Here is a 25,133-nt window from a genome sequence, read left to right on the forward strand (position 1 = left end):
TCTCCTCCCCTAAGGCAGGTATATAAAAACTCCTCCAATCTTGTTTGCTCCGGTTGAATCCCTATCAAGCTTATATCGATTTACCACAGTGTAAATAGATACGCAACACACAAGAGTGCTTTTAAAGTAGACCACTTAACTAGAGAAGAGGTTCTTACTAGACGAGGGGTGCAAATGGAAAAAGTGTTGTTTGTTGCACGCTTATAAGCTAATCTTCTTCTTCTTCTTCTTCTTCTTCTTCTACTACTACTACTACTACTACTACTACTACTACTACTACTACTACTACCACCACCACCACCACCACCACCACCACCACCACCACCACCACTACCACCACTATCATCACCTCCGTGACCACCATCACCACCATCACCACCACCACCAATACTACACGAAGGATTAGGGGAAAATAACGTGATACTACAAAAAATCGATTGAAAGAATTTGACGGAAATACACGTTGTCAGAATCCTTGGTAAAAGCAAATTGGTTTCCGATATGCAGGCTCTCTGTGTTCAGGGGTTTCTCCTAGACAACCTATACTATAGGACATATTTACTTCATATTCTAATATCTGCATGCCAATTTATCCAGGAATGTTGCATGTAATATACAGGGTGTTTAAAAAGTATCTAATATTTTATGAGGTGATAGTATGCATCAAAACAAGAAAATAATGTCTAATAATCATGGGTCCCACAACACATACTTTCTGAGATCTGAACACTTGTTCATGGGGGTGCTCAATGTGACGTCCATTTATGGCGATGCATTTCTCTGCCCTACAATACAGTAGACTACCAGATAATTATACCGTAGTTGACACCTCTGGTATGGAATACTGAAAACAAAAGTTTGGTCACGGATATGAGCGGGAGTTAAGCAGAGATGGTGGTGTGAATTTTCGTAACCAGTATGTGTGGGTGATGAAAATCCCATCAATTGAAAAAACAAAGCATCAGTACATATTCTCAATAAACGTATGGGCAGGCGTTGTTGGTGATAGATTAATAGGGCCATACGTGCTACCACAGAGATTAACTGGGGCTCGTTATCAAGACTTCTTTTTAACGTATTACCGCTGGATTGGTCGGGGAAGCCTCACACCTTGGCCTGCTCGTTCCCCAAACCTAAATCGCCTAGACTTTTGGTTATGGGAACACATGAAGAAATTGGTCTACGCCACTCCAATCAACAATGTGCAGACACTACAGGATCGCGTCTTGAAAGCATGTCAGCACATACAAGAACAACCAGGTCAATTTGAAAGAGTGCGTGATTCCTTACGCTGAAGGGCAGAGGAATGCATTCTTATGAATGGACGTCACATTGAGCACTCCTATGAACAAGTGTTCAGATCTCAGAAAGTATGTGTTGTAGGACCTATGGTTATTAGACATTATTTTCTTGTTTTGATGCATACTAGCACCTCGTAAAATATTGGATACTTTTTCGAACACTCTGTATATTGTATTTAATAAAATGACGATTAATCCAGGTAAAAGCGTGTGATTTATTTTTTGTGTGAAATATTTTAATATATAGGATAAATTAAAGGTCGATGCAAGTCACATCGAACGAAAACTTTTGCTAAGGTCAGTTATTTATTACATACATAATAAGTTGTATTTCTCATTGATATTAAAATTTAATTTATCATCTTAGGTGCTGAAGACAATGCAGGGAGTCACTATTTTTATTGGCGATGTCTTGTTGTAAATCTCTTCTTATAATCTGGTCAATTTCCCTAGAACCAGCTGGTATCACAACATTCCAAATAACAGGACAGGTATATGCTTAAAATATTATAGATCTTTTTTAGCCTGTATATTTTAAGCACCGATTTTTTAATAAATTTGAGTTAATATTAGAACTAATTACAATACATATGTAGCTATGTTTTGAGAATTTGTGTAAAATTAATAATATTCACCTATTTGTAATACGCACTATCTTATAGGCTATTCGTTATCTCGCGGAACCTACTTGCGCGTGAGGGGAAGAAAGAGTAGACTGGGATGCTTCCCTCTCTCACTACATTTCCACTTGTACGTAGCTAGCTCACTTGCTCCCACCATAAGGTTCTTTCTATGAGCTTCGGTGCATGAATTCATTTGGTTTCACGAGATAACGAATTATCTATATATTTGGACAATAAAATGCCATTCGTAGAATTGAAAAGACATAATTTTATTTCTTAATTGGGTGCACGATAATTTATTTCTTTTCTCATAAATAATAAATACTTCCATCCCCACTATCTCATGGCCTAGTTGCCTCATAAGTGGTGCCTTGTTGGTATCATTTGTGAGATTTAGGTCTGTTTTCAGACAGTTGAATAAACAACAATAAATACTTGAAGAAAATGAGCTACAAGCAGTAACATTCCTAACATTGCAAAGTAACTCAACTGTTAAAAAACGCGTTAAATCTAAAATTTTATTTCCCTAACGAAAATTGTAACTTTTTCGTAATCATGTTAAAATGCTGAAACACTGAGAGACGTTCATAACGTGTAGTCGGCCACCACGTCGGATCTCCATCAAAGACAAAGTAGGTCGTAGGATATCACTTCGTTAGATAATAAACATCCATATTCTGAATGTGATTCTGATCAACCAGAAAGACTTTAGCACAATGTCAATCCCGAAAGGTGCATAGACACGGTCTTACGAAGAATACAGAAGAGAATATAACGGATTCACTTATACGAGTGGGTTATCTTGAGTAGAATATTAAGAGCAATAAAAAACGCTATAACGTTTGTATGCTTTTCCAAGTAAGAGTATTTGGCGTATGTTCAGGAACAGGCACTTAGTCACTAGTTTGAAACTCGTACCGAGATTTCGACGCATAATACTGACATTAATTCTCGAACTGCTGTTTGTTCGGCCCACCCACCCGTTGAGTGATTGTTACGGCTTCACTGGAAATTCCGCCATTTGTCAGTGAGTTTCTTCCCAAAACCCATTCTTCTTTGTTAGATTTTACATATCAATTGTGAATTCCCGGAATGGATTCAACAACGTGATTGTTGTCCAATAACGATTTCAAGCGATGTTAACCTAATTTTCATTACAAACTCTTTTGCAATCACATCGAGATATTTTCTGTATCATTTGACGACATGAAATATGAAAATAGAAGCAACACAAAAAGCGTTCCGTATGTATTAACAGTTTTTGGGGAAAGATATGAAAGATAGAGAAAGACTTTTCATATTTTCATGATAAATTGTTTCAATATATGAAGGGCATACGTCATGGCAACTATTTTCTTTATGAGAATTCGTGCGTGGTTTGAAATTTTGAAATATGCACATGAAAGAACAGGGTATGTGAACTAATAGGGTAGAGTAGGGTAAGGATGAAACATCTATAAACGATAAAGTATCATGCTACTTGAAAGGACAGGGTATGTGTACCAATAGAGTAGGATAGGGTAGGGATCAAACAATATTTTAAACGACATGTTAATTGAAAGAGCAGGGCATGTGTACTAATAGAGTAGTATAGGGTAGGATAGAGATCAAACATCTAAAAAAAAAGGACGAAGCATTGTGCTACTTGAAAGGACAAGGTAAGTGTACTGATAAGGTAGGATAGGGTGGGGATCAAACATCTATAAACGACAAAGAATCATGCTACTTGAAAGCATCATGTGTACTAATAGGTGAGGGTAAGGTAGGAATCAACATCTATAAATGACAAAGCATCATGCTCTTGAGAAGGTGGGGTTTGTGTACTAATACGGCAAGGTAAGGTAGGGAGCAAAAATCTACAGAGTGTTGCAAACTTCTAGGGATGGTAGAGGAGCCCAAAACAAAGATTTTTTTGTTATATAATCATAGGTCGGAAAGCAATATTTATGTCAGCCGTCACCTTCGAACGCAGACATTGAGAGTGTGGTAACCATTTAAAATGGTTTTGGTGACATTTTGTTTACAAGTATTACAGGCCTCCTGCTTCAATACATGATGTACAACGACGTGATAATGCGTCTCTCATACGTTGAAATACTCCATGTTGATGATGTAAGTGATCTGCAGCTACAAGAATCCGAGCAACGAGGTGGCGTTTCATACATTAAACCCTTTTATATGTCCCCATACAAAAAAATCGAGTGTGGTAAGGTCAGGAGAACGAGCAGGCCATGCAGTGGGCCCACCCCGGCCAATCCAATGTTCACCGAATGTGCCACGTAAAAGCTGTGTGCAGTCTGCTAATTGTGACGTGTTCGTGATGCGCAGAGATGCTTGTTTTTAACTTAGCGATGCGTTCGAAAGTGACGACTGAAGTAACTCTTGTCTGCGTTCTAAGGTAACGACTGACGTAACTAATGGTTTCCGCTCTATGGTTATTTAACGAAAATCTTTGGTTTGGGCTCCTCTACCATCCTTAGAAATTTGAGTATGGAGTTTTGCAACACCCTGTATAAACGGCACAGCATCATGCTACTTGAGAAGGTAGATTTTGGGAATGGTTATTTAACGAAAAATCTTTTTTTTTGGGCTCTTCTACCATCCTTAGAAGTTTGAGTATGGAGTTTTGCAACACCCTATATAAACGACCAAGCATCGTGCTACTTGAGAAGGTAGATTTTGTGTACTAATAGGGTAAGGTAGGAATGAAACATCTATAAACAACAGAAGCTGTCATATTAAAGTTACAGAGTCGAACAATTACGACCTTGCTGTCCTCTGTTAATTCTGAAATGATGAGAACTTTTATTTCTGCAGCAGAATTATTTATTGCAGTTAGAGACTGATGGAAGGAAATAATGACTAGCAGAAAATCATTTTGACGAAGACGAGTAGTAACCTGTGAATTTTACATGAAGCTTTCTAGATTTAAAAATAGGTATCTTTTATGCGCCGAAAATCGACGTCAAGGAATTCCCAGTTTCCCCTCCGATGAAATACATGTTAAGAGTTTTGTTGCTCTTAATTCTAATTTATAGACCCCGGTCGAATTTGAATCCCTTTCTGAGAGTCCCTGTTTCGTGTACGACTGACTGGTCTAAAAACATTAACCGAGTAGTAAATTTGTGACTATAATGTTATTTGAACTGTACAATAGAGAACCTGAAACTTTGATAAATGTTCTTTGCCAAGAAGAATATTGTAACAAACGCCAAGAAATATAACGCATAATTATTCAAAAGACAATAACGATTCCTTACCTGATACAACATACAATTTTTAATTGGACGGAGTTACGCAATAATAGACCAACCGACAATTTGAAAAAAACGATATCAGAATGTTCCTGCTATTTAAAAGCAAAAATTCGTTTATTGTATAAAATTCATTATTTATTTTATTTTGAAATATTAATTCAACTGTTGGTCTCTTATTAAAAATCGGTTAGCCTTTTTTGGTATTATTTGTGCTATTTTTTGTAATAGTGTGAATGTTATAATACTTCTTTTATATTTTTTAATAAAAAACAGATTTATTTCAGCGGCCAATATCTCGAAACAGGTTTTTGGCGCTTGGTCTATTATTGCGTAACTCCGTCCAATTGAACTCGCAGTTTAGATAGAGTACGTGAGTAGAATCAATTAAACACGCCCACTTGTGTCAGGTAATTTTCACCTTTCTTAACGTGAAGTGAATGCGGAATGTGACTATAATCTTTAAACATTTGTGTCATATTAAAATAATTTAATAGTCTATCTTTCATACGCAATCTGCGAATGTGGAACGAAGAGAAGGGGTTTGCAGTTGTGTAGCTTCTTTTCGCACTACAATAGAATGATGTCAGGTCCTTGAGCCATATTTTTGAATTCACCCGGAATGTAATCTTATAAAGGATAAATCCATTAGTAATGATAGGATAATGCGCTGTAGAAAGGTTTCAGTTCTAAATTTATCACGAATGTCACTTTACGTAACGCCGAAGAAAATGACTAATTAACAACGGAAAGTTTGTTATTCAGAGCAAAAGCGGGTTAAGTGAAATTTGTGTGATTTAATTTCTATTTCTGTTTGTATATTTCCTGTCTGAAATATTATTAATATTTTTATGCAGTTTGAAAATTCTGCATAAAATTTAGACGTTAAAGTATCTTAGTTCTGGTCTGAAAATTTCAAATGTACACAGTGTAGCTAACAGTGTTAAAATTATATAAGACTGTAATTGCATCGTCACTCTGATATTACTGTGAAAGGAATGTCTATGTTAAATGATAAAAGGACATACAGTGACAAAAATGATTTCCTAGGGCTTATAAAGAACATTAAATTAAAAGTGAAGACATTGTAAAAGAACAAAACAATACTCGAGATATTATTAACTAAAACACCTGCCATGTACTGTACATATGAACGAAAGAAAAATTTCAAAGAGAAGATTCCAGTACATTACGAAGGCCAAGAAGAGACATGCGATAACTACGGGAAAATTAGACTCTACAGGGTGATTCACGAGAATTTACTGCCACTTACGGAGCTTTTTTCCGAAGACATTCTTAAAAAAATGTCATATAAACATATTGTGTCCTAATCTCAATATTTTCAGAGCTACACTAATTTGAAGTTGTTTGTAAAATACCCTTTTCTTAAGTTTTAAGGGTAAAAAATATTAAAAATAGAGAATGAACTATTCAGAAGTGCCATTTCTTTAATTGGATAGTGTTCTGAAGCTAAAAATGTGTTGTTAATTACTTTGTACAGATTTAGTTTTTCAATTTTTTAACCAAAAATTACATCATTCTTACGCACTTATCACAAAAATTACAAATCATATGACTTTAGGAACTTGATACTTTATGCATCCTAATGTACAGTCTTAAAGAATTTACAAGAGTGGCGTGATTTGTAACAATATTGTTGTGATAAATGCATATGGAAATGTAATTTTGTAGTTAAATCTGTACGAAGCAACTATGGAACTCACAACACATTTCTAGCTTCAGACAACTTCAAATTAGTGTAATTCTGAAAATATTGAGATTAGAACAAATGTTTTATGATATTTTTTGCTCAGAATGTCTTCGGAAATAAGGGACGGAAAATCCTCGTGAATCACCCTCTATGATTGATTTCGGTGGAACTAGGTTAAATGACTAATCTAAGCTGATTCTACTGATAATGGCGTTTAATATTAATAATCCAGCCACTGTTTAAGTTGAATTTTAAAGTTATTTCTACATCCCGGGTTCGATTCCCAGTCGGGGCAAATTACATGGTTGAGGTTTTATCCGGGGTTTTCTCTCAACCTAATATGAGCAAATGCTGGGTAACTTTCGGTGTTGGACTCCGGACTCATATCACCTTCATCTCATTCAGACGCTAAATAACATAAGCTGTTAATAAAGTGTCGTAAAATAACCTATTAAAATATTTCTAAATTATCACAACATATGAAAGCAGAAACGTTTATCTTGAGATATGATATTGAGAAATCTTATCTCGTGATAACCATTCTCCTCCTTTTTTTATAAGAGAGAAAATATTTGAAGTACAGATGGAACATAATGGAGTGTGAATGAAAAATTAAATCTTGATTACCGTCATTATTTTTTATTCACATAAATTTATAATCCGAGAAATTTTTAATGCGATTTAAGTCAATTAATTTTGTGGCTTCTCTTCCACTTAGGGCTATACAAAATAAATGCGGCACGCTATTACATTAAACATTTCAAATCACTATGGCTTAGCACTCATTATAAATAATCACTCATAAGCTCTAGGTCGCATATACTGTTTGATCAGGAGGAGTCTGGCTGTATTAGGATGAACGATATTACTACATGAACGTAAAACAGTGACGATATGATTGGCTGTTAGACATGTACGCGCAGTATTTTTAATCAGGTTCATTTTAAAAAAAGAAAATGTTCGCAGACATACGTGGATTCAAAGATTACAAGCATCTTATCCGCGAAATTACGTAAGTTAGACTTGTCATTAGGTAATAATTCATACAGTTCCTTGCTGGGTTTACATGTTATTTGAAAGGGATATTGTTCTCTATGACTCGCCTATGTGCTTGAAATGCAGTAAATTGATCGAAATGCATTTTAAACTAGTAGTGATTCTGAGTTGGCTTTTCATTTATTAAACAATTCTTGTACATTCTTGAAAACTTTCTCACTAATTCAACCTGCAGAAAAATTAAATTAAAATAACACATTACTTTATCGCATGTAGTGTACGTTCGCTCGGAGAAAAACCAGGAAAAGGGTGCAATAACTGAGTAAGCTACCGAAGTAGTAGTGGTTGTTACATAACTCGACACCCGACAGCGTTGCAACATCTACTAGAGTACGTCATTTAAACGTCCGACTTACGATCTATGTTTATTTTCACTAATAACATTTGTTATTTTTGTTAGTCTATTATTATTATTATTATTATTATTATTATTATTATTATTATTATTATTATTATTAGTACTATTATTAACCCGCTAGTGAACGGATCATATTTATTTATTTATTTATTTATTTATTGATTTATTGATATTTATGTGCTGGATAACAGCTATTGGCCAATAAAAGTCCAGCACAGTGATACAATTAATACAATAAAATGAACAACTATGGTACAAATTAATTAAGTGAGATAACAACAAAATGAAGAATATAGATTACAATGATTAATTTACAAGAATTAATACTATAACATTTTAAGGGAAAGAGTTGATTCTTACAAATGTTTTAACAATTTGTGTATAAGAATTATGCAAATAATATTAGGAAAGATATTGCCGTATTCTAATACTTCTATTAGAATATGATGTCTTTCCTAATTTATTTATTTATTATTAATATTTGTGTGCTGAACAACAGCCAGAGGCCAATTATAGTTCAACACAATACACAAACAGAAGATACAAAGGTACAAAAACAAAATAAATAATATCATAATATTAATAATAATAATAATAATAATTTATAAAAGTAACAATATATACAAATAAAATCTGACAATAAAACCTCAATCTCCACATACATCACGATAATAAATACGTCACATGTGGACTGTAGTTCAGATTTACGTCGCTGTTGCACGAATCCTTTAGTATTTCCGTCATTGAGATCCATCAGTCTGTCCCACGTAGCAGTGAACCTGCGGCTGATGGGTGCAATTAATTTTCCCACGTTTGAACAATTTAAGGTGTGGATGACGTAGTCTCTCATGATTTCAGTTTAATAAAGTGACATATTCCGCCAATTAACGATTTGTTTCGTGAAATTACTGAAAATTTATGATGAAATGAATAACATTTTGTGATTATACAACAGGCTACTTAGGCAGAAGAACAGCATTACTAAAGAAGATACATATATTTATAAATATATATGCAAAATGTATATGATTTTGACGTTCTTATGATATTATTCTTCATTCTGGATCATCTTCCACGTTTCAATTCGCGGAAGTATAAACAAAAATATTTTTGATTTTATAAAAAAAAATAATTTCGAGAAATTCATGGAAATGTAGGTTTTCAGCATTACTGGTATCAAAAAGTTGGCCTTGGTATGAGTGTGTTTGTTTACAGAAATTTCTTGTGGTTTGTGGAGCGGAATTTATTCATATTCAAAACGTACAAGTCAGTTCATGTGGAGCAATATTTGACGAATTACTTAGCATCAGCATGACGATTTTGAGCTTAAATGTGATGCAGTTGCAAATGAAAAGTATATAACCCTATCTTCAAAATTAATTTTTTTCTGATCCGTTAACCACTATCTACAGAGCCTTTATTCCACAGCTTTTATATTAAAAAGACCTTACTTTATAAAGTGATAGAGGTATAGAGGAGCTTATCAGACGAGACATGAAGCATTCTTAAGCACATCAGTCCAAAGAGTCTTTTGTGCAGCCGTTATGCAATGAGTTTTGTGCCGATTACATGCTCGGGTAAACCGGGTCCATCATCCAACACTACGGATTTCTGCTCAGTCTTCACATTCACATATTCAATTCAATTTATTAAGCCATTAAACATACGGTGATAAGCTTCGTCACAATACAGAAGGGGGGAAAAACATACATTTGAAAATACACATGTAATTGAAAACAGTAAAGTTTAATTAGAATGAAAACACAAAACATTTTAAAACTAAAAATTAATGAAAACACTTCACTCTTAATGTAATATTTGTAACTAAATGTAAATAACTTTATTTATTAAAAAATAATTTCGTATGAATTTATGTTAAGAAGCTCGTCTACAGAGTAGAAAGGATTAATTAAAAGCCAATTATAAAATCTAGTTTTGAAACTATTGGTTGGTAACTTATAATATTGACTGGGAAGCTTATTATACAATTTCATCCCCATGACAGAAAAATGTGTACTAGTTGTATGTAATCTAAAGTATAGAAAATTAATTTGTTCACTATTTCTAATTTCATGAACATGCACATTGGCTACTAATGAGTAATTGTCTATATTTTGTCGAGTTATAAAAATTTATAACAGTTAATATTTGTGATTGTTTGAAAAGTGGTCGACAATGTTCAAGATAATTTGATTGACATAGAATTCTAATGGCTTTCTTTAAAAAAAAAAGACACTCTCAATTTTGCTGCTATTTCCCCAGAAAATTAAAGCATACCGAATTATCGACTGAAAAAACGAAAAGTAGGCATATCTTAAATAATTTTGAGAAACGCAAGTCACTAATTCGTTTAATAAATATATAACTCTTGATAACTTTGTGCATATATATTCCATATGTTTTTCACATGTTAAACTGGAGTCTATAAAAGTCCTAGAAATTTGGTATAGTTTTGTATGTTGGCCTTTTTTATTACATGATTTAGGCTAAGAGTTATGTTGATAGTATTTTCTTGATTAAGCAAAAAACCATTAGATTTCAACCATAAAGCCATCTGTGATAGAATATCATTGGTTAGAGCATGTAATTCATTCAGAGTAGAGCTAGAACATAAGAATGTAGTGTCATCAGCATAAATAATTGTTATAGCTTTAATAACTTTAGAAAGGTCATTTATTGCTATTAAAACAGTAGTGGACCAATTATTGAGCCATGTGGAACACCATAATATATACTGGAGAGACTTGACCAATTTTTACCTATTGAGACTAATTGGCTCAGATAGGGTCTAAAAATGCTTAGTGTATTCCCTCGAATACCATAAAATTCTAATTTTGATAAAATTAAGTTGTGATCAACGCAATCGAACCACACTTCAGATAGTGATGTAGAGAAGAACCTGGGCTTCGGTTCCTCTTACATAGATGCTGTATATAAGTCACCTAGAACCCACCGCCACTGTCATCTAACAACCCTTGGAGAAACCGTGAGGAACACAGATTGTAGCAGACCGCCGATTCGACGTCAGACAAACACAGAAGCTGCTGTCCTATTCTTTGAAAAGGGAGATGATGAAAAAAGAATTGTGGAGAGGTTGGTGTAATGATGAGGTGAAAACGTGAGAACTCCGAGAAAAACTCTGGCGATCTTGGCTTTGTCCACCACAAATACAGGGACATCACTTTATTTTTACCAACATTTTTACCATTAACCTGGCTATACTCGGAAACACTGTTGCCCCCTTCCATTACAGGAGTTTTATGTTACTAGTGCAATATGTAAACAAATCATTTTACTAGGTATAGGAGGAGAGAAAAGTAGTGTATCCATTTATGTTGCAGGGAAATACGATATTACGATTTTCAGTTTGATCATCACTTTTACGGAATTTATCAAAATACAGTAGAGTAGTAACATTTTTTTTTTAAAAACTCAACTTTTCAGGCGGCTATGTTCGTTATGTAATGTCTGCTTTATTTAGAATATTAATTATTGATGTTAACATACAATATAGAGATGCATTTAAATTGAGGGGGTCATAAGTAAAGGGCTGTAAGTGTACTTAAGTTACTTTTGAGAAAATGGGGTTTAAATATTTAAGCTTTCGTAAAATCGGTAAAACTTTTATTTAAATTTTAATGTGTGATGCGATTAAAATATCCCTTTGCCAATAAAATTTTAGATACTTTTGCTTACACTGGATGCACTTAACTCATGTTATTACAAATGTCACTAGCATTCCTTTGCTTCTAGCCACCTCAATTCAAAATAAGTTAATCTGAATTTTTAAACAAGTTGCTGAAAATGGTTGCCGTTCATTACAATGCAGGCTTCAATTCAGTACGCATATTATTAAAAACATTTTGAAGCATATTCTCTGAAATTGAATTTATCGTTTCTTGAATATAATTTTTTGGTACGATATTATTAATATAGGTTCTTTCTTCTCTAGAAAACGCAATCATATTTATGAAACACACTATACACTGCAGTGTTTACTTCACTGCTTGAAGACTTCTAATGTAACAGCGGCCGTAAGTTTGTGTGTGTCTGACGGGAGCAAGGACATTAGTGAAGGGGTGAGAGTGAAGTACATTCAGAAATGTAGGTACAATAAAAATGCAAGTAAAAATAAAATGATGTCCCTGTATAACTAGGTACACCATCGTCGATATTTTAACTCGTGTCCGCTGTTTTTGTAAGTCATCGCTCTGTTGCTGAGATACCAAGGAGACTACTATATAAAATTAGTGTATGCTAGCATGTACAGAAATAGAGTAAAGTATTTTGTAGTAGCTTTCCTTTCTTTCTTTCTTTCTTTCTTTCTTTCTTTCTTTCTTTCTTTCTTTCTTTCTTTCTTTCTTTCTACCTTCCCTTTCTCTTTTCCCCCCTCTCTTCCCTTTCTTCCTTTCTCCCCCTCTCTCTGTTTTCGTAAACAAGTTCGAAACATAATGTGAGTCTATTAAATTCTAGCCACAAATATTCTCACAACCAGGATGAACTTCCTGAGTTTCTAAGATAATTGTTGAAAGGCGTTGCAAATGTAAGGCTGCCACCTACATACGCTGTATACATAATTAATGTTAAATGTCGGTAAGATGCCACCTCCGCTCCATACGCGCAAGCCATTATGTATACTGGAATAGTATAATTCTTTTACAATTTTCCTTTGGCAAATACATCCGCTTCCGCAGCACTTAAGAACTTGTTATAAGCAAGTAATACAACTTAACATTATTGTGAGTTTTATATACCGACTTCAATATTAGTGAAATAAAATTAGAAGCGATCATAAAAGTCGAATGCCTATTAAATATCAGAGTTTGAATTCCATTATTTGGAACATTCTCAGAATAGTCCGTCGAGTTAGCTCTGTCTCCAGACTAGCCGGCCCGGGTTCGATTCCCAGCGGGGTCAGAAATTCGTCAGAAATTTTCATGTAAAATTTCTACTTCGGGACTAGGAGATGTGGCGGCTGCACAACTTCTAATCACTAGATTGTGCACCAATATGCCTGGGTTAAATCCCAAATCTCTCCGCAGTGCATATGAAGAGAAGGGATATGTCGCTGTTGATAGCGATTCCTCCGTCGGATGGGGACGTTAAGCCTGGCGGCCCCTTTGGTGCTATTCGACAGGAGTAGCCTACATGCCGGCGCCGGGTTTCCCCTTCTCTCTTTCTCACCTTCATCATCATCCTCACCCATTCCCTACAATAAGTTTACACGAACACTTACACATACTCACCTAGTACACGACATAACTCTTCACAGATACACATCATGCATAACGTGGCCCGCCGAAGTGGTGTGCAACTTGAAAATGGGTGATAGTCCTGCCATCTATCCGCAATATGTGGAACCCTAATCACGTTAAGTGAAGTGGGTAGGCAATACACACACACTCACTCACCCACACACACATTCTCAGAATTCAAAACTCAGATGGAATACCGCAGTTCAAAATCGGCGGGTTTATAATTTTGTTAATTATATAAAATGCGTCGAGAATAGTCGGGTCCAAAACTGAACCGCTGAAAATGCTCACAGTGGTTGCTGAAAGTTGAGTGACTTTGAAGTAAAGCCACACGATCACATCGGCGACCGTTCTTATTTTCTGGACAGCCCTACTGAAATACAGAGTGGAAGTGAAGATTTTTATAGCGAATAGCTCATGTTGTATGTAACAAAAAACTGTAATACCGTATTCGTGGAAAGTTCATAGTTTTCTCAGAAAAAAAAAATGTTTTTCCCCCCCTCCCCAAATGTTTAACACCCTCTTATTCGGTAACTATTACGAGTTGGATCGTGATATTTTTTAATAGAATATCTAATAAAGAATCATTTATGCCTCTGTCGTATTTCATTAACTTGGGCGCTTTTCGTGTAAGTTTAATTTAAAAACCACTAATTTCAAGCCATTGAACGATGCAACCACATCGCAACGTTGTAGCTAAAGAAGGGGACGCGAGGCAGTTCACTTACACTGAGTGCACGTAAATCTATCAATTTACAATTTTTACAGCATGCACAAGATATTTGCAGGTATATTTTGGAGTTTAGATTATCTCTCTACCTCATATATTTTATTTTATAAACAAATATTAATTACATTTAAGTTAAATACATAGATGTTTTAGAAACATTATTCTCAGAAACGCTTTTCACTACAGGCTCCTAAAAATTCAAGAATATTTACAATGCAGTTGACTCTATATTTCCCCATTTTCGTCATATTATGAGTATTCGTTATTTTTTTTTTCTTGGCGCTACAGCCCATGAAGGGCCAAGACCGACCAGCCGGCTGCTGGCCTCACGACCACATGCCGAAGCAGAAGTGGACGATCATGAAACCAGAATGGAGGTATCGTGTGATTAGCACGATGAGCCCCCCAGCCGTTATAGCTGGTTTGTGTAACCGGATTTCGCTACCTATCGTAGCTCCCCAAGGGCATCACGATGCTGGGTGGGCACCGGTCCCATATACTGCCCGAAATTTCATGAGAAAATTTCTTCCCCCATGAGGACTCGAACCAGAACGCATTCCGTAACGCGAGTCCTAGGCAGGATGTCTTAGACCACGACGCTACGGCGCGGGACTGAGTATTCGTTGAATAGGGAAAAATTACTTTCCATACTGAAAAATATTTTATGCTCGACCATGCTGAAATGTAGTAATTATACACCTGGTAGCAGCCCTTTAATGGACTCATTAAAGTACACCAATCAGAAAATATCATTGTAGCAATATGAAAGCGCAAGTATCGATTAGTCTCGGATATGCAATCGAAAGACAACTAGCGCGAGATCTAGATTATATCAAGGTCAATGTCGACATTTGTTTCTCGGAAAAAATTAATACTTTCGCGTCTGCGCACATCTCATAATTTACGAGGTATTGCACAAGGTCAGTTCCGCTCCTCAGTCAGATAAGAATAACATGAATACTTGTGAATAATTTCAAGTTAGAAATATGGTCGAGCATAAAAAGTCTTATGGAACTTGACTATAATGTAATTAAGACGCTCGTATGAAAATTATGAAACTCGCTTGCGCTCGTTTCATAAACACACTCGCGTCTTAATTACTACCATTATAGGCTCGTTGCATAATGTACTAATTTAAAATTCTCCATATTTTTTCATACTTTTCTGGCTGTAAAATTCATGATAATTTTGATAATTATGTGAAATTGGCAATGCTTCTTCACTACTTTATGAAATAGAAGTATACAAAATGTCAGCCTCCTAGCCCGAGTAGTTTCTGAAAAAAATGTCCCTAAAGTAGCCTACCCATGTTTTTGACTTACATTTAATTAATATTTCTCAGGTACATGAGGTAGAAAGATAATCCAAAAATCGAAATATGCCTGCAAATATTGTGTGTATGCTCTAAAAATTGTAAATTGATAGATTCAAAAGTTGAAGAGTAATAGCAAAATTTCTTCACTTATTTCACTTGCATACAACAGCCATACGTCCCCTCAAACTTATTCCGAAACAATGATTTTTATGGAAGCTCAGTTTGGTCAGTTATTATTATAATGATATATTAATTCAGAATTAGGACAAACGTGGGATGTATCAACTCGCTCTTTATTTATTAGAACTCTGTTCCATAACGAAAACTGTTTAAATAAAAATAGCGATAATGTAATGTAATATTATTTTAACACATATTCCGTAATCGACAAAGCGATAATAAAAACATAATGTAGAGAGTACGTACCATAATATAATTAACTACGATAAACTTATAACCTGGAATATTTGAAAATGAAACAACTGAATGACCAACTTAGGGGCGCGATGGCCGTCAAACTCTTGGAGTAGGAAGGGAAGAGGAGGAAGTAGATAAAATGAAACGAAGAACGTTATTCGTAATAAATTAATAATTTTCTATTGTTTTCGATTTATGATACCGGGACTGAGATAAAGTGTACCATTAAAGAAAATTGTATCGTTACATCGAACGGTCCACATCCAATTTATAGCCAGTGTCATCGCCTCTCAGTCCCCTCTTTCCATAAATCTCTGCCGTGACAGTGCTCTTCCGCCTTCTCTCTCCTCCATTGTAATTTGTATACCGTTATACCAGTCCCTGTGGGAGCCTTATTTTCCTTTCTTCTAGATGTTTGCAGTTCCCTTTTTTTCAGCAGCTTAGGCCTATCGTCTTTGTTTATCTTTACTTATGGACAGTTTGTCTACATAATTACATCATAATTATTATATTATTATAGTTGTCTATCAGCGTATTCCGAATCTCACCGGACCGGTGGACAACATGACGTCACGCTGCAGCGAAATAGGAACAAAACTGCTGGAAGGATCGATGGCTGTCATGGCGACTGTGTAAGTTGTTATCTGTGCTACGCTAGCAAAATTTTGCGAAATTTCCATACTGCCACCTCGTTCAAAGGAAATAGATCATAAACAACTTATTTCTTGAACCGGTAGTAATGACTGGTCCGTTGACATGTTCGCTCATAAGCCATTAACATATTGTTTTTACGTTGTGCTCATTACAAACAATACAGCAGAACTAAAGCAGAACACACCGCCATGACACAACAGTGCACGATGTCATTCGTCTGCTAATTCCCGCCCTATACAAGAACCGATCAGATTCACTGATGGCGGCTGATGGAGACTGCCACCACCTCTGCAAGCTGATGGCACCGGTGCGACACCGGTGGAGCATCAGTGACTCCATCGGTGAAATACAGAACACCGTGATGCCATCAGATTGCTCAGCGCCGAGATTCGGAATACGCTCTTTATTTGCTTTTGCTTCCTCGGGAGTGCCAATCAAAAGTTTACTGTTATTTTTTTTCAAATGAAGGGTTCAGAGCCATAGTGGGCCAAGCGCCATTTATTAAAAATAGAGAAAGCAAGGTTTAAAGTTAAGTGAATACCATAGTTCAATGAAGATTGTTATATCATTTAGTTTTAATTTGTATACTTTATATTACTTGCTATATGTTTCCATTGAATAATGGTAATTACTTCATTTTAACCCTTGTTTTCTACGGTTTTAGGAAATGGCACTTTGCCCTCTATGGTTCTGAACCCTTCAAATAAAAAAAATATATATATAGGAGATTTTGTGCCAAAATGATCCGAATCTCCAATTCACTTCTTATCACAAAATTTTGCGTATGTGCCTATAACCTGAAATTTTAAGAAAGTTTGTATTTCTTGAATTTGCCACACAACTTATGACTGAATATAGACTAATATCTTTGTGAAAGTAAAATTATTCGTCATTGTTTTCCTTACTTACAAATGGCTTTTAGAGAACCCGGATGTTCATTACCGCCCTCAGATAAGCCCGCCATCTCAGCAAGATTAATCCAGTCCCAAGCATCATATCTCACCTCCCTCAAATCCATTTTATTATTATCCTCCCATGTACGTCTCGACCTCCTTAAAGGTCTTTTATCCTCTGGCCTCCAAACTAATAACCTATATGCATCTCTGGATTCGCCCATATATGCTACATTCCTGCCCATCTCAAATGTTTATTGTTTTCCTAATCGGGGTAAATTATTCGAAAAGTATTTGTACCACATTTGTAGCTTATAATCACATTAGCAACTTCGGCTAATGCTTTATAAAAAGATAACAGCTAAGTTCCTAAACATTCAATTTAGGCCTACTAATGCTCCTTGCTTAAAAAATTAAATTAAAAAATACTGTGTACGGATAAAATATAAATTTCAGTTTTTGCAGTATCTGTACTTTTCTTTTTCTCTTTTTACTTTATATTGAACTGATTAATAAAACACTTATTTCAAAATGATGTGGAATGCCCCCTGAACACGAGTATGTATTCTTTCTATGGGTGCTAGAGTGATATATACTGTTAAAAGAGAAGTTTTATATAATATTCTTATTGAATTTGGTATTCCCAAGAAACTAGTAAGATTAATTAAAATGTGTCTCATAAACATACAGCAGAGTCCGTATAAGCCCAGTATCTGTCTGGTGCTTTTCCAATTCACTGCGGGCTAAAGCAAGGCAATGCACTATCACCTTTACTTTTTAACATTGCTTTAGAATATGCCATTAGGAAAGTCCAGGATAACATAGGGGGTTTCGAATTGAACGGATTACATCAGCTGCTTGTTTATGCGGAAGACGTGAATATGTTACGAGAAAATCCACAAAATATTAGGGAAAACCCGGGAATTTTACTTTGAGCAAGTAAAGAGATAGGTTTGGAAGTAAATTCCTAAAAGGCAAAGTATATTGTTATGTCTCGTGACCAGAACATAGTACGAAATGTAGGCCTAAATATAAAAATTGGAAAGTTATCCTCTGAAGAGGTGGAAAAATTCAAATATCTCGTAGCAGTAGTTACATTTACTGCATATATGTAAAGATTATCATTGTCACCATAACAGATATATCCTGTAGGACCAAAAATTAATCTTTACGTAGATTCTTCGCCCAACAGTGCATATTACTATGGAATCTCGGCCACCAAGTCACTCAATTGAGTGCGCTCCTTGTATAATGGCAGTTGACTTAGGCCCAATTGTATAAAACTCCCTGACTAAAGATCAACTTTGATCGAAGATCGAAAAGTAAACCGAGTTCAGACACTTCTTCTATTGTAAAAAACTTTTCTGCGATCAAATTACCTTGGTTCAAATGCAATCTAAGTTCACGTGAAAAGGATTTGGCAACATTGCATAAACAGGTGAAATACGTATGCGCGGACCATGTTATACAGGTTTGTTCAGTGTTGCCAATCTAGCGATTTTAACTCTTTTTCAACAATTTTTTCTTTAAACTTTTATATTGCTTAAATAGGGATTTAGTGACCTTTTTAGCACCCTATAGTGACAAAATTTAATCTTTTTTTGTTGATAATGAGAAATATAGCGACTTTACAACTACTTTTTCGCGACTTTCCGTATTACACTCTGTTGGAGACACTGGTTTTTTTTTTTTTTGCAATGTAAATAATGGCGGACAATAAGAAGAAGGTTGACTGTTCTCCAAGTTGTTAGCATGTTATGGTGTTTGATATTGCTAAACATAATAAAGCTTTATAAAACGACAATTTTCGTTTAGTAATACAGTTAATTGAACATTTATGAATGTACCTATCATATCCATTAATAATGGTTGTTATAAACATAATATAATTATAGGTTATGTTATTTGATACTGCTGAACACGATAGAGCCTCATAAAATATAAGAATGTTTTTGTATTAAGGCAAGAAATTGAAAGATATATATATATATATATATATATATATATATATATATATAAATGTACCTAACATATCTATTAATATTAATAATAATGGATATTTTATTTGCACAATCTGTCGCTCGTATATTTCAAACAGAAAAGAAATAACTGAACTTGGATCATCTAACTTAATCGGAGAAATTTCTTCAGACAAAGTTGACTTTAGTTTGAGACAAATTAATCTCAGATTAGACTTTATACAATACAAAATTGCAAGTTCAGCTGAAACAAGGATCAATTTAACCTCTGATCTAAGATTAAATGGTTTATACAATCGGGCCTAAATATATTATGTCAACATATATGTCGAACTTGGAGTCAGGCCACAAAGGGAAAAACACTAGAGGGGAGGGATTCGATCCGGTGCTGTGGATTGAACTTCGGCGTAGCTCAGTGGTTAGAGCACTTGGTACGTAGAACCAAGGACCCGGGTTCGATCCCCGGCGCCTGAGCGTATTTTTCTCCTCTGATAACCATTGTGACCATAATATATATTCTGAAGGACCAAAAATTAATCTTTACGTTAATCGTGTTAGTAGAATGTGTTTACCAGACACAACGCCTGTTTAGCCGAGGGAGGACGATATTTCTACCGAATTCTATAAAGTCAGTACATGTAATAGAAGCCCTGTATAAAGTGAGGCTAAATTGACGATAATAAAGAATAATAAAAATAAGTGAATATTCGGTTGGGAGAGAGGAGTAGCGCGAGAAACCTACTTCAAATGTAGTCTTTGTCTATGTAAATGTTTTCTGTCTATTCGGACTTTGAGTGGAAAGCGGACGTTACGCGTTGGGTTAAAAATGTCTCCTTTTCGATAGGATGCGGTTTTATGAATTAAAAGTAGGAAATATTAATTTAACCGACATCGTGAATCCCATTAAGCGCTACTTTTGAAACGAATCGTGTACATAACCTTAATAATTATTGGTTGTGACTGTAACGCTATTCGAGATACGTGTCTATACATGTTATTAACTATCCCGGAATACCAAATTTTCTATTCAAGGTTCTTAAAGTGTCGTTTGCATTAGAGGAACTTGAATGTTAAATATTTTGGACTCACGAAAGCAAACAAAGTGAGCGATTAGCAAACTTCAGGGAACATAATGTCATGTAGTACTGTGACCTACTTCCAATGCCTCTCTACTCTTCTCTCAAAGAAAAAAAATGAAGATATCTTTGGAAGCTGCAATATAGGCCACCAGTGTCATCTTTTCGAATGGAGAGACAGGTGACCCAGACCTTGGACTATGCCCTAGAAGCATCGATTAAAATGTCGTTCGATGCCTGGGGGGTCTTCGGTGAGTACCTAAAATCGAAGGCAGTTAATCTCAGAGAATCCTCGTAAGACCCAACACCTTTCAATTTTCTCCCTCAACAGCACATTTATGCCTTTATTGCATTGAAACATCCCTGTTTTCCTTCACCGTGCGTCCTAGTTGCGAGTTAGTGTACTATTAGCTTTGTATTTGCGAAAAGCAATGTTCTAACTTATACCGAGACATTGATATTGAAGGTGATTTTCCTTTGTATCTTCAACATATGTTCTGAAATAGATCAGAATTTTTTTTGTTCTCGTCCAGTTGTAACTAGGACAACTGATTTCTCAGTATAGGGACCGAGATTCGATCCCCTACATGTATTGCTCTTTTTCTGTATATACAGATTAGGATGTTACAAAGTAATTCGAATATGAAAGAAGACTGAATGAAAGAGAAATGTGAAGAAATAGAGGATCTAGAGAGAAAAGGAAGATATGATTTAATGTACCGTGAAGTAAAATATTTGGACTTCACAAATAAGAACAGCAAATCCATGTGGTTGATAGAGGACGACATCGGAAATGAAATAATAAACAAGGAATACTAAACAGATGGACGAAATATGTAGAAGAGTTATATGGGACAAGGAATCGTCCAGATGACTCAGCTATAGATGACAAAGAAGCCACATCAAAAGACGAAAAAGGATTTTCTGTTTTAAGTGGTTAGTTACAGCTTACAGCAGTAAAATTTTTGGAAATATTCAACATTTTTTCTCCATTACTGTATCTTGTACAATAATGAAAATTTGTATGTGTAAAACACTGTCCTTCTGCTCTATGGAAAAATATTTTTACGATTTAAATTTTTTTTTTTTTTTTCAAAATTCAAATTGATGGCAGTTTACTGTGCAGTGATGAATCGTTTCCCTCATAACTCATAAACTTGTTAACTTTTTCATGTTCTCTTTTGTTTTATTGCTGAAACTCATGTTTACAATATCATGCTTTTTCAACTATATTCCTTAATAAATAATATTTTTTTTTTATTTTGTGTTAGAAGAAAATACTGATATTTGACCATTTTTTAAATTAATTTATTTTTATCGGACAATCTATCAAAAGTATAGAAGTTATCTTGCATCACATTGCAGAAATGACATGCATAAACACACACAAATTTCATCACAGAATGTTGGATAGCTTTTGAGGTTATGTGGGAAACGCTCCGTCACTGTACAGTGAAATGAATTTTGAAAAAAAAAAAATGTAAATATATTTTTTAAATCATAAAAATATTTTTTTCATATAGCAGAAGGATAGTGTTTTATACATACTAATTTTCATTATAATACAAGATAGAGTAATTGAGGGAAAAAATGTTGAATATTTCCAAAATTTTATTGCTGTAAGCTGTACCTAAACCCTTAAGCGAAGAAGTTGAACTAGCGTTTAAGGAAATGAAGAATGGGAAAGCAACAGAAGTTGATGCAATCCCCATTTAATTAGTGAAATGCTTGGATGAAGACAAGAAGCAAATTCTATCATTATGCAACTGAATATATGAGAAAGGCGACTGGCCTGAAGATTTTACGGAGACAGTGTTGATTCCAGTACCGAAGAAAAATAATGTTAAAAAATGTAAGGAATTCAGAACTATTAGTATAATATCGCACTCGGCGAAGATTCTCTTGCGAATACTGAATCCACATTTATGTTCTAAGATGGAAGGACAGTTGGAAGAAGAGCAGTTTGGCTTCGGGAAGGGAAAAGGTACAAGAGATGCAATTGGACTATTTCTATTTTATAAACCATCTCGCCATCCACTTCTACTCTTTAAACAACCCCCGCAAAGGTCACGACTCACTTTCGGGATCACTGGTCTAGTCATTCGGCTATATGAGCACCTTGTACAGGGACATCATTTTATTACTTCTATTTTTATTGTACCTGCGTTTCTAAATGTACTTGACTTCCACCCCTTTCACTAATGTCCTTGTAACGTCAGTCACACAAACTTACGGCCGCTGTTGCTAGCAGTGAAATAAACAGAACAGAGTACAGTGTGTTTCAGAAATATGTTGCATTTTCTATAGAAGAAAGAGCTTATATTATTGAAGTTTATTTTCACACAAGTATAGTGTGTAGCATAACTGAATTTATTTGTGTGGACTGAGCACAAGTGAAGATTAGAGTTACCGAAAGTACGGTACCCTATAATATGGTACAGTACTTAACAGCATTATTTAAACAAGAGTTTTGTTTTACTATTTGTAGGTATGAAGGACGATGATGGAAACTGGAATAACAATATAACCGAATGTGACCAACAGTTTTTCTTTTTTTTTTTTTTTTCACAGTTTCCTGATTAGGAAATATTAGGAAATATTTTCGTTGAAATGTCATTAATCTGGTAGATAAATTTTGAGCAAGAGAGTGTACAGAAAGGAAGAAAAGTGTAAGATGGCCAACAAAGGTAACAGAAGATGCTGTAGAAGATGCTAGAGAAAGGATGCAGCGAGGTCCTAATAAGTCGGTCTAGAAGTTAGCTGTAGAAATTGGGGTTTCTTACGGAAGTGCTCACAAAATTCTCAGGAATAAATTAGGTTAGTAATATGCTGAATAAAGTAGACATTACATAATGTATATAATCGCCTGAAGACTTGAGTTTGTGAAAAAAAAAAAATTGTTACTATTCTACTGTTTTTTGATAAAATACTGTAAAGTAATGACCAAACTGAAAATCGTAATACTATATTTCCCTGTAACATAAATTGATGCACTACTTTTTTCTCCTCCTATAGCTAGTAAAATGGTTTGTTTACATATTGCACTAGCAACTCCAAACTCCTGTATTGGAAGGGGGGTAACAGCGTTTCCGAGTATAGCCAGGTTAATGTTAAAAATGTTAGTAAAAATAAAGTGATGTCCTTGTACTTTAGTATAGTTACGAGTACTTAGATATAGTACGTTAACAAGAATTTCTAGACATCTCTTTAAATATAATAGACTACCTTTTTATAGCTCGTATGTGACGCCCATAAATTTAATTCTTGCTCTCCTATGGCAGACATAATGAGATGTTGGCATTAGCATATTAGTGCTGACCTTATGGAAACAGAAATGACCAAGGTTTCCGTAATTTTATGGCCAACATATACACGTACTACGTTACTGAAGACTTGGGTGTCAAATTTGAGGTCCCTGTCTCAAGGGTAGCGCAACGTGGGACGCAACCTTGAGGCTCTGCACAGCACAGTGATACCGGAGTCGTGCCCTACTAACACGACGTGATGACGTGATAACGACGCGTCATTCTACACACCTCCGTGATATGGGCGATTTATTACCCCTGGCCTACATATGAAGGCTTAAGGCTGCTCGTTGCTCCTTATTACGAGTACAAGCAAGATAAGGAAAAGCGCTGAAGGGTATTATTGATTCACTGAATGGCCTGTTATATAGCGCTACCGGGTGACGGTTTCCCACTGAACGGGCACAGAACTCGATTTCCGCTAGGATATGTGATATTTTTCGTGGAACAGTCAACAGTGACAAAAATGTTATCAAGATATTGTAACAATATACGATTATTTTTGATCGAGATTATTAGCAGTATATTATTATTATTATTAATTACGATTTTTTTCTGTTTTATTCTCATTTAAGGGTAGAGGATACTGAAATTCGACTAAAATTCACATTTTTTATTTTGTTTTTCCCTTAAGATAATCTTTTAACAATAGAGAATATATTACAAATAAAATTTAAGATCTAACTCAATGCTGTGACATTTAATTATGTCATTTTTAAAACTCTGTTACCCCACTTCATTTTAAAATCTCATGTGTTTCAAATTTACCGCATACTCAATTTAATTTCGGTTATAATGATTATTAGAGGAGAAAAATTCGCTCCGGCGCCGGGGATCGAACCCGGGTTCTTGGTTCTACGTACCAAGTGCTCTAACCACTGAGCTACGCCGAAGTTCAATCCACAACACCGAATCGAATCCTTCTCCTCTAGTGTTTTTCCCTTTGTGGCCTGATCTTTACGTAGGTTAATTTCGGCTGTTTATTTTATGTAATTTCACTCTTCAATAGTGTGGCAGCCCTATCTCCTATAGGTTTTTCGTTTTATTCACTAAATAGCAGGAGGTGGCATTATTTCTTGAATTGTTTTTGTCAGACATGCTTGAAAATTGTTTTGATCTAAAGTATAGAAATGTGGTTGTTACATCTTGACAGAAATATTATTGTAGTGTCTGAAGCATTGAGTATGTAAATAGAATGTCTTTATA

The 25,133-nt window shown here is 35.0% G+C and overlaps 1 non-coding gene across 1 annotated transcript; it reads right to left on the minus strand.

Moving 5' to 3' along the window:
* Window positions 1-24,747: 24,747 nt before the first annotated feature.
* TRNAT-CGU (transfer RNA threonine (anticodon CGU)) lies at window positions 24,748-24,820 on the minus strand. The gene has a single exon. It is a non-coding gene; the product is annotated as a tRNA-Thr (tRNA).
* Window positions 24,821-25,133: the final 313 nt, after the last annotated feature.

This window comes from Periplaneta americana, chromosome 12, assembly GCF_040183065.1.
Source record: "Periplaneta americana isolate PAMFEO1 chromosome 12, P.americana_PAMFEO1_priV1, whole genome shotgun sequence".
Classification (NCBI taxonomy): domain Eukaryota; kingdom Metazoa; phylum Arthropoda; class Insecta; order Blattodea; family Blattidae; genus Periplaneta; species Periplaneta americana.